At 47.0% G+C, this 14,380-nt stretch overlaps 1 protein-coding gene and 2 non-coding genes across 3 annotated transcripts in view; 1 reads left to right on the plus strand and 2 right to left on the minus strand.

The window, feature by feature from the left end:
* The window catches only part of LOC137302066 (zona pellucida sperm-binding protein 3-like), a 113,469-nt gene that overhangs the window by 87,729 nt on the left and 11,360 nt on the right, over nucleotides 1–14,380 (plus strand). The window lies entirely within an intron of this gene.
* On the minus strand, nucleotides 1,762–1,833 carry trnah-gug (transfer RNA histidin (anticodon GUG)). The gene has a single exon. It is a non-coding gene; the product is annotated as a tRNA-His (tRNA).
* On the minus strand, nucleotides 12,814–12,895 carry trnal-uag (transfer RNA leucine (anticodon UAG)). Its single transcript has one exon. It is a non-coding gene; the product is annotated as a tRNA-Leu (tRNA).

Below are 14,380 nucleotides of genomic sequence, written 5' to 3' on the forward strand. Positions count from 1 at the left end.
CTGTGCGGAGTGAGCTGATCTCAACTGGTGTGGTACTGAGTCCCTCACAGAGCAGGATGGGCACATGTTCAATCTCCAGCCTGCACTGAGTGAGCTGATCTCACGAGGTGTGCGACTGAGCCACGGAGCAAGAGAAGCCGAGGCTCAGTCCCGGGCCTGTGCCGAGTGAGCTGACTCAATGTGTTCCTGGTAATTTTCATCAACATCTTTGAATGTGGCAGCACGATTTGTTCAAGCCGTTAAAACAGCATCCAGTTCCTTGGCTTAATAATAGAGAAATAGAGCACAAAAGCAAGGAAGTTATGTTAAACGTTTATAAATCATTGTTCAGGCCTCATCTGAAGTATTGTGTCCAATTCTGGGCACTATAATTTATTAAGGAGGTCAAGGTCTTGGAGAGGATGGAGAGGAGATTTCCCAGAATTATACCAGGGGTGGGGTTTAGTTGTGTGGAGAGACTCGAGAACCTGGGATTGTTCTGCTTCGAGCAATGAAGGTTAAGGGTGGAAGTAATCCACGTGTTCAAAATTAAGAGGGGTTTTGATCGAGTAAATAAGGAGAAACTTCACCCACTGGCGGGAGGGTCGGCAACCAACGGACGCAGATTTAAGATAATTGGCGAAAGAACTAGAAGGGAAATAAGGAGATTTTTTTTTACACAGCGAATTGTTATGATCTGGAACGCACTGCCTTAAAGGATGGTGGAGCTCGATTCAATCGCAACTTTAAAAGGAGAATTGGATAAATACTTGAGTATCTCCCCACAGATACTACCTGACCTGCTGAGTGTTGCCAGCAGTTTCTGGGTTTATTTTTGAGCTTTCACTATAGCAGTTTTCCTGACAACCTGCAACTTGCCTCATGGGCGCAGCTTCAAGAACAACTTTCTTGTGCTCTTCTCACACACAAGATCACACTTTACTTTCCTGCACACGCGCTTTAAAATCTGCCGTTTCCGCACACAGCGTCCTTCGCCATGAAAATTTGAAAGACCTTTCGCTCATGGCCTGTAATCGCTCCTTTTTCCCCACAGGCGCTCTTTACATTTATCCTCTACTCGATTCAATCACAAATTTCAACAGAACTATTAAGATCAAGGCGAAACACTTCCGATCTTACTGCACCGCCCCAACTTGCCAAATTTGCACCTTTCAACCACCATTCACAGCTCTGTCGCGCTGCCCGTCACTCACGCAACTCAACTGCTGAGAGAAAAGAGCCAACAAGCATCAAAACAAAAACAAGTTCTTCAGTTACCATCCCCTGGACCACAAGATTCCCCAAGTAAATTTCGTGAACATTCGGGCGGCTGTCTTTCCTGAGACCAGCCCTGCTTTCGTCGTGTTTGTCTGTCGAGCGGTCACGCAGATCGAAATGTATCGACTGGTTTCAAGGCACAAATGAACATTGGTGCGAATGGGACATGTGCCCAATAGAAACAGCGGTCGGAGCAGAACAAACTTACAAGGCGTGAGATCGTGAAAGTGAATGTTAGAGTCGGCAATGGAGCAGGAAAGTGTCCATGAAATGGAAGGAGGAAAGTGAAGGCGGCCTATTGACGATGGGAGAAAGAAAAAGCTGGGAGAAGAGGCGGGTTTGAACTGTGGAACATCAAGTACAGGCATGTGAGAGTGCTGGGATGTGAAGGAATGGATAGGTTTTCGCCACCAACAAAAAATATTTCTTGTGTCTATTAAAGATTGATATAAAGCTGCATTCTATCAGTATGTGTGGCAGAGGATAAAAGAGGTGAGAAAGTTATGCCGTGACTCGGATTCGAACCGAGGTTGCTGCGACCACAACGCAGAATACTAACCACTATACGATCACGGCGCCACACCTCAGCTGTTGTTACAAGACCCGAACCACAGCAATAAGCAGCGCCTCAAATTGTTGCAGAATAGCGGTCCAGCCCCTCCCACGGCCCATCCTTTTAATATCCACCCAGCAATTTCACCAGTGCTGGTTTCATCAACTTGTGCTTCTTTTTGAATTGTTCTCGGTATTATCTGTCCTGATCCTTTACTTGGCCCACTAGAATCCTAGAATCATAGAAAGGCAACAGCACGGAAGGAGGCCATTCGGCCCATCGAGTCCCCGCCGGCTCCATGCAACAGCAATCCAGCTGGTCCCACTCACCCGCCCTATTCATATTGCCCTGCAATTCTTTTCCTTTCAAGTACTTATCCATTTCCTTTTGAAGGCCATGATTGAATCTACCTCCACCACCCCCTCGGGCAGTGCATTCCAGATCCTAACCACTCGCTGTGTCAAAAGATTTTCCTCATTTCACCTTTGGTTCTTTTGCCAATCACGTCAAATCTGTGTCCTCTGGTGCTTGACATTTCCACCAATGGGAACAGTTTCTCTTTATCGACTCCGTCTGGACCCTTCATGATTTTGAATACCTCGATCAAATCTCCTCACAACCGTCTCTGTTCCAAGGAGAACAACCCCAGCTTCTCCAGTCTGTCCACGTAACGAAAGTCCCTCACCCCTGGAATCATTCTTGTAAATCTCTTCTGCACCCTCTCGAAGGCCATCAGATCTTTCCTAAAGTGCGGTGCCCAGAACTGGACACAATGCTCCAGTTGTGGCCAAACCAGTGTTTTACAAAGTTTCATCATGACTTCCATAATTTTTTACTCTACGCCTCTATTTATAAAGCGTAGGACCCAGTATGCTTTTTAACCGCTTTCTTAACCTGCCTTGTCACCTTTAACGATTTGTGCACATATACCCCCAGATCTCTATGTTCCTGTACCCCTTTTAGAGTTGTGCCCTCTAGTTTATTTTGCCTCCCCTCGTTCTTCCTACCGAAATGTATCACTTCGCATTTTTCTGTGTTAAATTTCATCTGCCACGTGTCCGCCCATGTCACCAGCCTGTCTGTATCCTCTTGAAGTCTATCACTATCCTCCTCACTGGCCACTCCCTTCCAGGTTTTGTGTCATCTGCAAATTTTGAAATTGTGCCTGGACACCCAAGTCCAAGTCATTAATATATATCAAGAAAAGCAGTGGTCCCAGCACCGACTACACGGCATCTACACATTTGTCCAATGCCCCGAGAGTGAAGCGGGATCACTTTTCACTCGTAAACCAGCAACCCTGATGTTAAAATCATCTGCTGGAGAAAGACGTGATTTCAGCGCGGTGACACTGGGCCAGAGTAAAGTTCAGTTAATGTGATTGCCGAGTGGCGAGGGAGTCAAAGGATATGGGGAAAAGGCGGAAAAGTGAAGTTGAGGTAAAAATCAGATCAGCCATGATCTCATTAAATGGCGGAGTAGGCTCGAAGGGCCAAATGGCCGACTCCTGCTCCTATCTCTTATGGTCTTATGATCTTATGGTGGCGAGAGGGTGGATTTGGAACTCCTGTGCGGTTGCTTTGCGCAGGTAACACGACTTGTTACAAACTAAACCATTAATTCACCGAGCTAAAGTTTGAGGTTGCAGCGACAAGAACCTGATTACATTAATTACAGAAAATTAATGAAACTCTGTGAAAGATGAATAATTGTTGTAATCGCCATTGATCAACCGATAACTTTCTGCTGCAGACTGACAGAAACACTGACATGGACACTGGGTGAGAGAGAAACTTTAATCAGTTTCAACAACAACAACTACAAATACAACGGGCATTTATATCACACATTTAACGTAGCAAAACGTCCCAAGGTGCTTCACAGGAGCTTTTTTAAACAAAATTTGACACTGAGCCACAGAAGGAGATATTAGAAGCAAAATACTGCAGATGCTGGAAATCTGAAATTAAAACAGAAAATGCTGTAAATAATCAGCAAGTCAGGCAGCGTCTGGTGAGAGAGAAACAGAGTTAACGTTTCAGGTCAATGACCCTTCGTCAGAAATGGAGAAAGTTGAAGATTAAACAGTTTTTAAGCAAGTACAAAGTCAGGAAAAGGGATGGGGGAGGAAGGGGAGGGGAGGAAAGAACAAAAGGGAAGATCTCTGATAGGGTGGAGGGCAGGAGTGATTAAATATCAAAAGGGATGATGGTGCAAGGCAAGGAGGGTGGTAATGGGACAAGTAAAGAAACAAAAGATGGGTCTAGAGGAGCTGTAAATGGCAACATTAGAACCATAATCAGCACTTGGTCTCCGAAAAAATGTGAGCAGTGTTTATGATCTCGAGTTGTTGAAATCAATGTTGACGTCAGAAGGTTGTAAAGAGACTAATCGAAAGATGAGGTGCTGTTTCTCGAGCTTCCGTTGAGCATCATTGGAACAGTGTAAGAGGCCGAGGACAGAGAGGTCAGAGTGGGAGTGGGACGGGGAATTAAAATGGCAAATGACCGGTAGGTCAGGGTCAAGCTTGTGGACTGAGCGGAAGTGTTCAGCAAAGCGATCACCCAATCTGCGTTTGGTCGCCCCAATGTAGAGGAGGCCGCATTGCGAGCAGCGAATACAGTACAGTAAATTGAAAGAAGTACAAGTAAATCACTGTTGCACCTGGAAGGAATGTTTGGGGCCCTGGGAGGTGGGAAGGGAGCAGGTGAAAGGGCAGGAGTTGCATGGGAAGGTGCGGTGGGAGGAGAACGGGTGTTGGGGGTGATGGAAGAGTGGACCAGGGTATCGAGGAGGGAGCGGTCGCTTCAGAATGTTGAAAGGGGAGTGGAGGGGGTGTTGTGTTGGTAGAAATGGGGGAGGATGGTACGTTGAATGTGGAGGCTGGTTGGGTGGAAAGGAAGGACAAGAGGAACCCTGTCATGGTTCTGGGAGGGAGGGTGTGAGGGCAGAAGTGGAGGAAATGGGACGGACACGGTCAAGGGCCCTGTTAACTGCAGTGGAGGGGAATCATCGGTTGAGGAGAAAGGAAGACTTATCGGAAGCACTGGTGTGGAAGGTGGCATCGTCAGAACAGATGTGATGGAGACAGAGAAACTGGGAGAAGGGAATAGAGTCCTTACAGGAAGCGGAGTGGGAGGAAGTGTAATCAAGGTAGCTGTGAGGGTCGGTGGGCTTATAATAGATATTGGTTGACAGCCTATCCGCGGAAATGGAGATAGAGAGGTCGAGGAAGGGAAGGGAAGATTCGGAGATGGACCGTGTGAAGGCGAGGGAAGGGTGGAAATTGGAAGCAACCTTGATGACATTTCCCAGTTCAGGGCGGGAGCAGGAAACGGCATCGATACAGTCATCAATGTACCAGAAAAAGAGGTGAGGGAGGGGAGCTGAGTAGGACTGGAACAAAGAATGTTCCACGTATCCCACAAAAAAGGGAGGTATAGCTAGGACCCATAAGGGTTCCCATAGCAACACCTTTTATTTGGAGGAAGTGAGTAGAGTCAAAGGAGAAGTTGTTCAATGTAAGAACAAGTTCAGCCAGGCAGAGGAGGGTGGTGGTGGATGGGGACTGGTTGCGTCTTCGTTCAAGGAAGAGGCAGAGAGCCCGCAGGACGCCCTGGAGGGAGATGGAGGTGTCGACGGACTGGACGTCCACAGAAAAAAAGGAGACAGTTAGGGCTGGGCAACTGGAAACTGTTTAAGTGGCGGAGGATGTCGGAAGAGTCATGGATGTAGGTCGGAATGGACTGGAGGAGGGGAGAGAAAATAGAGTCGAGATAGGAAGAAATTGGTTCCGTGGGACGAGAACAGGCTGAGACGATGGATCTACCAGGGCAGTCCTGTTTGTAGATCTTGGGAAGGAGGTTGAAGTGGGCTGTGCGGGATTGGGGGACTGTGAGGTTGGAGGCCATGGGGGAAGATCTCCAGAGGAGATGAGGTCAGTAACGGTCTGGGAAACTATGGCTTGATGTTCGGTGGTGGGGTCATGGTCCAGGGGAAGGTAGGAGGAGGTATCGGAGAGTTGGCGTTCAGCCTCCACTCGGTAGAGGTCGACTCACCTCACAACAACAACAGAGCCGCCCTTGTCAGCAGGTTTAATGACAATGTCAGGGTCGGACTCGAGAGAACGGAGTGCTGCAAGTTCAGAGGGAGGGAGGTCAGAGTGAGTGAGGGGAGTAAAGAAATTGAGACGGTCGATGTTACGCTGGCAGTTCGCAATGAAAAGTTCAAGAGAGGGTAAGAGGATAGAGGGAGGGGTCCAGGTGGAACGGGAATTCTGAAGATGGGAGAAATGGTCCGCTGTGCGGGGGGAAGACTCCTGGCCAAAGAAATGGGCGCGGAGGTGAAGGTGATGGAAGAAGAGCTCAGCATCGAGTCCAGCTCGAAACTCATTGAGGTGGAGGTGTACGGGGATGAAGCTGAGGCTTTTACTGAGGACTGACGTTTGGGGTCAGAGAGGGGAAGGTCAGAGGGAATGGTGAAAACACGACAAAGAGATTGGAGGGAGGGATGGGGTCAGAGGAAAGTGAAGGGGAAGAAGCATCGGGAGAGGTGTTGGTATCTAAGAGTTGTTGAAACTTGCGGTCCTTGACACCTGAAAGGAAGGAAAAAAGTTTTTTTCATTAAAGCGCCGGATGAGGCGAAGGATGAAATGGAACTGCGGACCAGGACAGCTCTGAAGTAGAGAGAGTCGGTGCTGCTGAAGAGAGAGTGTTTGATCAGGTTTCTACTAAAACTCACTTTCACAGACACATCTCCTTCCTCAGCAACTGTGTCCGGCTCCGACTTATTCCACGTGGATTCCAACTTAAATCCCACCCTTCATGTTTCGGATCCGCCCATGATTCCAGATATCTCCATGATATTCAGCGTTCCTCCAACCACTGCTCCCGCCGCTTCCTGAGATCCACGCTCAACGCCACGCACCGCCACATGCTCACTCTCGACCTCTCTCTCCACGCATGGTTTTTATCCCATCCGCGCCATTATTGCATTCACCGTTTGATGTGTTGGTTCCTTCATTATATTCATCCAGAAGTCCAGGGTTTCAGTCCAATCCGAAGCCACGGTGGATGAATTTTGCATTGCTCACTGAACTCTGCTCAAATCAGCAAAGTCCTGATTGGCGGCCGGAGGTGTTGCGAGTGTAAGATGTGAATAACGTGAAGTATCAATCAAAGTGGACAATTTCTGTTTAATCTTCAACCTTTTCCAGTTCTGACGACGGATCATCGACCTGAAACGTTAACTCTGTTTCTCTCTCCACAGATGCTGCCTGACTTGCTGATTATTTACAACATTTTCTGTTTTTTTTTTCAAATTTCCAGCATCAGCAGTATTTTGCTTCTAATATCTCCTTCTGTGGTTCAGTGTCAAATTTTGCTTGAAAACGTGACTGTGAAGCCCCTTGGGATCTTTTGCTACCTTAAAGGAGCTTTATAAATACCACAGGCAGAGCAGTTCCAGTTGTGGTGTGGTGCCGTGATCGTATAGTGGTTAGTACTCTGCGTTGTGGCCGCAGCAACCTCGGTTTGAATCCGAGTCACGACATAGTTTTTGTCTTCTGCCTCTCTTGCTCATCGAATGCAGGAATATATCAATCTTTAATACATGAAATAAAACCAAGTATTCCATCAAATCCCAGCACTCTCACATGCCTGTACTTCATGTGCCGCAGTTCAAACCCGCCTCTTCTCCCAGCTTTTTCTTCCTTCCACAGTCAATAGGCCGTCTTTACTTTCCCCCTTCCATTTCATGAACATTGCCGACTCTAACATTCACTTTCACGATCTTATGCCTTTAAGTTTGTTCTGCTCCGACCGCTGTTTCTATTGGGCACATGTCCCATTCGCACCAATGTTCATTTGTGCCTTGAAACCAGTCGATACATTTCGATCTGCGTGACCGCTCGACAGACAAACACGACGAAAGCAGGGCTGGTCTCTTGAAAGACAGCCGCCCGAATGTTCACGAAATTCACTTGGGTGATCTTATGATCCAGGGGATGGTAACTGAAGAACTGGTTTTTGTTTTGATGCTTGTTGGCTCTTTTCTCTGAACAGTTGAGTTGCGTGAGTGACGGGCAGCGCTACAGAGCTGCGAATGGCGGTTGAAAGGTGCACATTTGGCAAGTTGGGGCGGTGCAGTAAGATCGGAAGTGTTCCGCCTTGATCTTAATCGTTCTGTTGAAGCGTGAGATTGAAGCGAGTCGAGGATAAATGTAAAGAGCGCCTGTGGGGAAAAAGGAGCGATTACAGGCCATGAGCGGAAGGTCTTTCAAATTCTCGTGGCGCAGGACGCTGTGTGTGGAAACGGCAGATTTTAAAGCGCGTGTGTCGGAAAGTAAAGTGCGATCTTGTGTGTGAGAAGAGCACAAGAAAGTTGTTCTTGAAGCTGCGTCCTTGAGGCAAATTGCAGGTTGTCAGGAAAACTGCGATAGTGAAAGCTCAAAAATAAACCCTGAAACTGCTGTCAACACTCAGCAGGTCAGACAGTATCTGTGGAGAGATACTCGCTTTCCCCGGGCCTCATTGTGCATTGATTAATATTAAACACCTGCACAAGATGGACGTGTTGCACCTCAACAAGGCTGGGACCAATTTCCAGGCAGGGAAGTTCCTCTTGACTGAACAGAGAGCAATGCCGGCCGTTTTTGGGCGTCAGCTATTTTCAATCTGTATTAACGACTTAGATGAAGGGACCGAGTGCAATGTGTCCAAGTTTGCTGACGATACAAAGATAGATAGGAAAGTAAGCTGTGAGGAGGACACAAAGTGTCTGCAAAGGGATATAGACAGGTTAAGTGAGTGGGCAAGAAGGTGGCAGATGGAGGATAATGTGGGGAAATGTGAGGTTATTCACTTTGATGGGAAGAATAAAAGAACAGAATATATTTTAAATGGTGAGAAATCATTAAACGTTGGTGAAATTAAAAAGGAAAATAGGAAAGCAAAGAGAGGGCATGAAAAAATAGGCCTCTTGCGCATCCACGATTTTCATCGCTCCACCATTGGCGGCCGTGACTTCAACCGACTGGGCCCAAAGCTCTGGATTTCCCTCCCGAAACCTCCCCGCCTCTCTACCTCTCTCTCCTCCCTTAAGACACTTTAAACCTACCTCACCTGTCCCAATATCTCCTTATGTGGCTCCGTGTCACATTTTGTTTGATAATCGCTCCTGTGAAGCGCCTTGGGACGTTTTACTCCGTTAAAGGCGCGATATAAATGCAAGTTGTTGTTGTTGGGGTGGAGAAAGGGTTTTCTTTCTTTTTATCACTCTTTTCTATCTCTCTATTTCTTTCCTTTCTCGGACTCTGTTTTCCGGGTCTGTCCACTGACACACATTACAATCTGTGTCACTCGGTGTCTAACAATGTGAGGCAATGTGTTTTATTCCCGCTGTGTTATCTCTCTGGCAGTTTGCTGATAAATGTTTAACTCGCGGCCTGTTCCCGTTAATGGTCACAAGCAGTAACAGACAGACAGAGCGTGTCTGACCGCCCTGAGATGTGGAAAAGGCATCAGTTTAGGACAAATGCATCAAATCAAATGTTCATCGGGCACCGAGAGAGACAAAAATCAGAGAGAAAGGCAGAAGGAAATAGAGAAATAAAAGCTAAATACAGACATCCTTGATGTCTCTCTATTCCATCCCCAACCTTTCTGTGTCGGGTAAAAATGTCAGTGCAAATAAATGTTCGAGAATCGGCCCAAAGAAGAAGAAACAAAATAACCCAAAACTGCTGAAACCCGGGATCGAACCAGGGCCCTTTACAATCTGTTGAACGCTCGCCCAATTGAGTTGTTTCAGCCCCACTGTAAACTGCACTTTGGGTCATTCTCTTGGAATAAAATATAACCCCGGGTGGAATTGCCCCTCCCGCTCATTCCTCACTTCGGGAGAATGAGACCGACCATCAAGGAGAGATTTTCTGAGACTGTCGGTGAATCTCATTTATATTAAACATTCCTTGAACTCTCTGCCGGGTGGATTCAGAGCTGGGGTTCGCCATGAACCAGCTTCCCCTCAATTCCCAGCTTTATCAGTGAATCGACCAACAAACGCTTGAGAGAGCTCAGGTTATATTAATAATAAAAACAGAAAATGCGGGAAACACTCAGCAGGTCAGGCAGCATCAGTGGAGAGAGAAACATCCTTTCAGGTCGATGACCTTTCATCAGAACTCTCTCCACAGATGCTGCCTGACCTGCTGAGTATTTCCAGCATTTTCTGTTTTTATTTCAGATTTCCAGCATCTGCAGTATTTTGCTTTTGTTTTACAGCTTGTATTAATGTTCTGCTGATGATATCTTAATATTATCTTATTTTTGGCCACTTTAATTAATTCACAGACAAATTCTTCCATCATCCCTTCTCCCACATCGCTTCTCTCTCTCATTCATTCTTTTCTCCTTTCAATCCAGAAGAGGGCGGGAATCAGAGCTCACCCCCCGAACCCTCCGCACACAGACCCCCGTCTACCACCCCGTGTGATCCAAGAGACAATTCAATACATTACACTCTGTATAAACACTGAAACCTGACACACCAGGGGAGATCGCACGGTGTTGCACACGGAGTGAAATAAACTGAAGTGTTTATAAAAAGTTACAGATCACAACACGTGTCTCTGTCTCTCTCCGCTATCCCGGCCTGTGCTGTGTTATTCTTTCTCACCCAATGTGTTACTGGTGATTTTGTGGAAGTGCATGACGGGATACTTGACCATATTAACTCTTTATTAACTCACATGATAGGATTAGCCACAAACACAAAGTAAGCACAATTGTGTGATTGCGTTTGAGCCATGGTATGTTGATAATTAAGCCTAGCACAGCCTGGCCTTCCTTAAGATAAGGACAGAATAGAATAATAATAGAGTTGATGAATGGCCATGATGCCTTGAGACTGGCTCCAGCCTTACTGATAACAAGGAACAGGAATGCAGAGAGAAAGAAAATAGCTGACATCTGCTCAGGCCGACGTGATGGCTGTGAATGTTCGGGGGCTGGCTCACCACTTGATTGACCAACTACCTGAGCCAATAAAGAATGTACGTGTACGCCCATATTCTGTAACAGGTGGGCGTTGCCTAATGAATTGTATAAACATGAGCTGTTTCATTGACTCCGCGAAGTTGCACCCTCAACCATTGTTTGAGGTGCACTTCCACTTGTATACAAGTTGGGGTTCAATAAAGTTTCTCCTTGTACTACTTGTTTGGGTGTTAATGCATTTGTATAGTGTTAAGTTTCGACAGTTTTCATCAACATCTTTGACTGTGGCAGCACAAGTTGGTGAAGCCGTTAAAACAGCATCCGGTTCCTTGGCTTAATAATAGAGAAATAGAGCACAAAAGCAAGGAAGTTATGTTAAACGTTTATAAATCATTGTTCAGGCCTCATCTGAAGTATTGTGTCCAATTCTGGGCACTATAATTTATTAAGGAGGTCAAGGTCTTGGAGAGGATGGAGAGGAGATTTCCCAGAATTATACCAGGGATGGGGTTTAGTTGTGTGGAGAGACTCGAGAACCTGGGATTGTTCTGCTTCGAGCAATGAAGGTTAAGGGTAGAAGTAATCCACGTGTTCAAAATTAAGAGGGGTTTTGATCGAGTAAATAAGGAGAAACTTCACCCACTGGCGGGAGGGTCGGCAACCAACGGACGCAGATTTAAGATAATTGGCAAAAGAACCAGAAGGGAAATAAGGAGATTTTTTTTACACAGCGAATTTTTATGATCTGGAACGCACTGCCTTAAAGGATGGTGGAGCTCGATTCAATCGTAACTTTAAAAGGAGAATTGGATAAATACTTGAGTATCTCCCCACAGATACTACCTGACCTGCTGAGTGTTGCCAGCAGTTTCTGGGTTTATTTTTGTGCTTTCACTATCGCAGTTTTCCTGACAACCTGCAACTTGCCTCAAGGGCGCAGCTTCAAGCACAACTTTCTTGTGCTCTTCTCACACACAAGATCGCACTTTACTTTCCAACACACGCGCTTTAAAATCTGCCGTTTCCGCACACAGCGTCCTGCGCCACGAGAATTTGAAAGACCTTCCGCTCATGGCCTGTAATCGCTCCTTTTTCCCCACAGGCGCTCTTTACATTTATCCTCTACTCGATTCAATCGCATGTTTCAACAGAACTATTAAGATCAAGGCGGAACACTTCCGATCTTACTGCACCGCCCCAACTTGCCAAATGTGAACCTTTCAACCGCCATTCACAGCTCTGCAGCGCTGCCCGTCACTCACGCAACTCAACTGCTGAGAGAAAAGAGCCAACAAGCATCAAAACAAAAACCAGTTCTTCAGTTACCATCCCCTGGATCACAAGATTCCCCAAGTAAATTTCGTGAACAATCGGGCGGCTGTCTTTCCAGAGACCAGCCCTGCTTTCGTCGTGTTTGTATGTCGAGCGGTCACGCAGATCGAAATGTATCGATTGGTTTCAAGGCACAAATGAACATTGGTGTGAATGGGACATGTGCCCAATAGAAACAGCGGTCGGAGCAGAACAAACTTAAAGGAGTGAGATCGTGAAAGTGAATGTTAGAGTCGGCAATGGAGCAGGAAAGTGTCCATGAAATGGAAGGAGGAAAGGAAAGGCGGCCTCTTGACTGTGGAAGGAAGAAAAAGCTGGGAGAAGAGGCGGGTTTGAACTGTGGAACATCAAGTACAGGCATGTGAGAGAGGTGGGATTTGACGGAATTGAAAGGTTTCACCAAAACATTTTCCTTTCATGTTCTAATGATTGATTTCTTGCTGCATCCTCTCAGCACATGTGGGAAAGGAAAAAATCGGTAAATGAAACTCTGTGGAGACTCGGATTCGCACCGATGTTACTGCGACCACAACGCAGAGTGTTAATCACAAAACGATCACGACGATGTACATCAGGTGTGGCAGTTGTGCCCCAACAACATTAATGGCACGCATGACACTGCTGAGAAAAGAAAGATTTTGGTGATGAGGGTAAAATAATTAACAGCTCAAATTATGGCAGCGGTGGGATTCGAACCCACGCCCCCGCAGAGACTGGAGCCTAAATCCAGCGCCTTAGACCGCTCGGCCACGCTACCATTTCACAAGGGTGTTGTCCAGAATCTCGGAACTGGTGATTGAAAAGCGGCTTTCTGACTCTGACCTTTGAGTCCAAGATTTTTGCCTTGAAAGAATCAAATAAAAGGGCTTTCTTTGCACTGTTCTTGCGACCAGGTGGCTGAGTGGTTGAGGTGATGGACTGCTAATCCATTGAGCTTTGCCAGCATGGCTTTGTATCCCAGCCGCGCCATTATTGCCTTTTTTTAATCGTTCATGGGATGTGGGCGTCGCTGGCGAGGCCACCATTTATTGCCCATCCCGAATTGCCCTTGAGAAGGTGGTGGTGAGCCGCCTTCTTGAACCGTTGCAGTCCATGTGGTGAAGGTTCTCCCACAGTGCTGTTAGGTAGGGAGTTCCAGGATTTTGACCCAGCGACGATGAAGGAACGGTGATATATTTCCAAGTTGGGATGGTGTGTGACTTGGAGGGGAACGTGCAGGTGGTGTTATTCCATGTGCCTGCTGCCCTTGTCCTTCTATATGTTAGAGGTCGTGGGTTTGGGAGGTGCTGTCGAAGAAGCCTTGGCGAGTTGCTGCAGTGCATCCTGTGGATGGTACACACTGCAGCCACAGTGCGCCGGTGGTGAAGGGAGTGAATGTTTTGGTTGGTGGATGGGGTGCCAATCAAGTGGGCGACTTTGTCCTGGATGGTGTCGAGCTTCTTGAGTGTTGTTGGAGCTGCACTCATCCAGGCAAGTGGAGAGTATTTCATCACACTCCTGACTTGTGCCTTGTCGATGGTGGAAAGGCTTTGGGGAGTCCGGAGGTGGGTCACTCACCACAGAATTTCCCAGCTTCTGGCCTAATCGTGTAGCCACAGTATTTATATGGCTGGTCCAGTTAAGTTTCTGGTCAATGGCGACACCCAGGATGTTGATGGTGGGGGATTCGGCGATGGTAGTGCCGTTGAATGTCAAGGGGAGGTGGTCAGACTCTCTCTTGTTGGAGATTGTCATTGCCTGGCAATTGTCTGGCATGAATGTTACTTGCTACTTATGAGCCCAAGCCTGGATATTGTCCAGGTCTTGCTGCATGTGGGCACGGACTGCTTCTTATCTGTGGGTTTGCGAATGGAACTGAACACTGCGCAATCATCAGCAAACATCCCCATTTCTGACCTTATGATGGGGGAAAGGTCATTGATGAAACAGCTGAAGATGGTTGGGCCAAAGACACTGCCCTGAGGAACTCCTGCAGCAATGTCCTGGGGCTGAGATGATTGGCCTCCAACAACCACTACCATCTTCTTTTGTGCTCCGTCTGACTCCAGCCACTGGAGAGTTTTCCACTGGAGCGGCAGCTGAACGGATGGTCTCAATCTTTGTGACAAAATAGTCCAGGAGCTCCTCGCAATTTTAGTGGTGAGGGTGGAGGAGGCAGGGGGTGCAAGAAGTCGGTTTGTGGTCGAGAAGAGACACCGGGGGTATCTTTGGATTCCTGGATAATCCTGGAATAATGAGCAGT

This window comes from Heptranchias perlo, chromosome 35, assembly GCF_035084215.1.
Source record: "Heptranchias perlo isolate sHepPer1 chromosome 35, sHepPer1.hap1, whole genome shotgun sequence".
NCBI lineage: Eukaryota > Metazoa > Chordata > Chondrichthyes > Hexanchiformes > Hexanchidae > Heptranchias > Heptranchias perlo.